This window comes from Suncus etruscus, chromosome 4 (genome assembly GCF_024139225.1).
Source record: "Suncus etruscus isolate mSunEtr1 chromosome 4, mSunEtr1.pri.cur, whole genome shotgun sequence".
Lineage (NCBI taxonomy): Eukaryota > Metazoa > Chordata > Mammalia > Eulipotyphla > Soricidae > Suncus > Suncus etruscus.
In genome coordinates, this window is record NC_064851.1 from 155565145 (window position 1) to 155569217 (window position 4073).

Genomic DNA, 4073 nt, shown 5'->3' on the forward strand with positions numbered 1-4073 from the left:
TAAGAAGTACCAAATATTTAAATGTTGACACTTCTTTTCTGAATGATGAAAATAGCTATGTGGGATTCATTCACCTTTGGCATTTTATAAAATAAGAGGAGCATATTGGTGAAGTAAGGATGATGGAGAGCATGATAAGTCTGTTTTCTAAATTTATTCTTCCATTTTGTATCAATTTGGAAGTACCACATTCATTGGAAAGTGCTATTGATGGAAAGATGCACCTCTGCTGCTGCCCTGAGGGCTTGACTTTTTAATAAAATAATGAATGTTATTCCATTTTGTAGATGAAGAAAATGTGAGTTGTTAATAACTATGCATTGTCAGTAAAGGGGTATTTTAACAAAAAAAAATTTAAGTTGCAAAAAACCTAATTCAGCGAAATTAAATGATACATGCTTAAATGAGAGCTTTTTGATGAAAGAGGATAATTATCCTGGCCAAAGAGGCTTTATTTAAGAACAATAAAAATTTAAACACCCCAAATATGCTCTGTAGTCAAATTATTAATGATTTATGATATTTATATACAGCCTTTGATAATTGTTCAATTATCATCACTTAATTTGACATACCATAGGATGAAAGTTTTATTAACCTATAGTATCTGGGAAAAATTACTTCTGACCATAACTGAACAGATACAGTAAGACCAACATCCAGCTGTGCTCAGGGGTTACCCTTGACTGCACTCAGCAATCCTGATGAGTTCAAAGAATTATATGTGTATCAGGGATCAAACCTGGATCATCTGCATGCAAGGCAAGCTCCTAACCTGTTATACTATCTCTCTGGCTCCAAGGCAAAATATTTTTTACCATTTTATGAAGTAAATAAATTATTTATATCTTATACTTTATGTATAGTTTGGTTTAGTTCATATAAACACGAATTCATTTAATAAAAAACTACCTTGCCTCGGAGCTGGAGTGGTGGCACAACAGTAAGACTTGCCCACACTAACCTAGGACATACCATGATTCAATCCCCTGGCGTCCCATATGGTCCCCCAAGCCAGAAGCGATTTCTGAGCACACAGCCAGGAGTAACCCCTGAGCATCAATCCCTGAGTGGTCCAACCCCCCCTCCACAAAAAAAAAAAAAAAAAAAAAAAAAAAAACATCTTGCCTCTTCAAAAAAAAACACAAAACATCTTGCCTCTTCAAAAAAAAAAACCTCTTTGCCTCTTAAAATCATTGCAATTTCATCTCTAGTGAACTTAGTTGTGAATTTTTAAAACAAATTTGAATATTATGAGTCAGTTGGTTTTATTTAAAGTTGGTATTATATAGTATATAGTATTATATAGTCTAAGAAATTTATACCAGAGCTGGCTGGCTATAGATATTATCTAATTTCACCTTGCTCATTTTGTAAAGAGGAAATGATGCCATTTAAAATTTCAACCTAAGATCACCAACCTATCATATGTGATATCAGGTCTCACTACTGGCTCCTTGATTCAAGTATTACCAAGTCTACTATATGGGTCCCATTGTGCTATCTCACACACCCCCAAAAAAAAAATCCTCAACTATCCTGGATCTAATACAAACTATAAAAATACTTAAAATATGCCAAAGTGAATTCAGAAAAGTAAATCTTCCAATTGAACAAAAATGTTTATTATTTCAAAATTTCAAGAATACATTTGGCATTATACACATTCATTGAACTCTATGGTTACAAAATTCTAGGATGACCACAGTAATGATCCTTGTGTCATTCCTGTCTTTGAATGTGAGTAGAACTTATGTGTACTATGAAATACAACTGCTGATATTTCTATTTGGCAAAAGAAGATTATTCTGGGTGGACCTGATCTAATCAGAAGAGCCCTTTAAAAATAAAGTTTTCTATAGCTGTGAAAGAAGAAATCAGATTGATGTGTTTCATCTAACCTGAAAAAAAAACAAACACATATTAGTGTTACTAACAGCAATGGCACCACATGCCAAGAAACTATGAGTGACCTCTAGAAACTGAGAGTAACTTCTTAGCAGACAAGCAGCAGGAAAATGGGGGTATCTTTCCTATAGCTTAGAGGAAATTAATTCTGTCAACCATCGATAAGCTTAGAAGAGTCCTGAGGTCCAAATGAGAATTGGCCTTGGCCAACACCTTAATGTCATGTCTGAGGCTTTAATTGGAGAATCCAACCATACCATGCCTAGACTTCTAATTAACAGAAACTAAGACAATCAATGTTTGATACTTCATGCTAGTAAGCTTGTGGTAATTAGTCACACAGTGGTAAGAAACCAATAAGTTCCCATAGCATTGAAGCATAATGTAGAGGTACAAGCATACCTTGTCTTATTGTTCTTAGCAGGTATAGCATCCAAACAACAAATTGAAGATTTATGGCAATTCTGTCGTAAGCAAGTTTCTCATTACTATTTTTTCAACAGCATATAGTTATTTTGTGTTTATCACATTTTTAGATAGCCTTAAAGTATTTCTCATTTTTATTATATCTATTATTGTGTTCAGTGGCCTTTGACGTTAGCATTGGAATTTTCTTTGGCCTGTACCCAAAGAGTAAATTTAATTAATAAATAGTGTGTGTATTCCAAGTGGCCACCAAATGATATATAATCTCTCTCCGTCTCCTCAGAACTCCCTTTTTTTTTTTTTTTTTTTGGAGTTTGGATCACACCCAGCAGCGCTCAGGGTTACTCCCAGCTCTACGCTCAGAAATTGCTCCTGGCAGGCTCGGGGGACCATATGGGATGCCAGGATTCGAACCACCATCCTTCTGCATGAAAGGCAAACAAACGCCTTACCTCCCTGCTATCTCTTGGCCCCAGAACTTTCTTTTTTTTAGAACTCCCATTTTTTAAAGGGATAAACAATGATAAATTAGGTAGGTTTCAATGGTCTCTACAGTAGCCTTGGAGAAAACCCTACAAGGGATTCTTGATGCTTAAGTGAAAGGAAATGTTACATGTCTCTCACTTGAAATCAAAAGCTGGAAATGACAAAGTTTAGTGAAAAAGGCACTTTGAAAATTGAGACAGACTTAAAGCTGGGTCTCTGTGCCATTTGTCCAAGTTGCAAAGGAAAAGTTCTTATAGGAAATTGGAAGTACTACTCCAGTGAACACAGGACTGATAAGAAAGTGAAATAGTCTTTTTGCTGATATAGAAAAAGTTTCAGTGGTGTGGATAGATTAAAGCAACCACAAACATTCCTTTAAGTCAGAGCCTAATCCAGAGGAGGCTCTAACTCTTCAGTTTCTGAAGATTGAGAGAAGTGAGAAAGCTGCACACACACAAACAAATGTTTGAAGTAGCAGAGGCTGGTTCATGAGTTTTAAGAAGCGCCATCCTTAGAACATCAAAATGCAAAGTATAATAGCAATTTCTGGTAGAGAAGCTGTAGCAAGTTCTCCAGAATATCTAATAAAATTACTGATGAATATAGCTACACTAAATAGAAGACAACACCAGATACTATCTAGGACTTTCATCATTGAAGAAGAGATATTAGTTCCAGATATCAGTCTAAATTTATTATTAAGACATATTACTCAAAGTAAAAAATATATTTCATTTTTAATAAATGATATTGAAAATGGCACCCAAGTGCTTTGACAATGACTGTACTAAGAACTGAATGGTTTATTTCATACCTGCTAATATAACATCTATTTTATAGTCCATGGATGAATAATACATTTTGATTTTCAATTCATCATTTAAGAGTTGTATTTCACAAGTTTATAATTGCAATAGTTCATGATTCTGTTCATGGATCTGAGCAGTCAATCGAAGATTTTCTGTAAAGGATTCAGCATTCCAGGTGCCATAAATAACACTCATGATTCATAGAAGAATGTCAATATTAACATTAATCAACACTGAAAGAAGTTAATTATAATCTTAATGTATGACTTTGAGGAGGTTCAAGAATTCACTGGAGAAAGTAACTGCAGATGTGATAGAAAATGCAAAAGAACTAGAATTAGTTTCTAAATATGTCTCAATTATTGCACTTTGATAAAAACTATCCTCATAAATCTAATAAGGAGGAGTTTCTTCATAATATCTCAGTGGGTAAGAGTGATGACT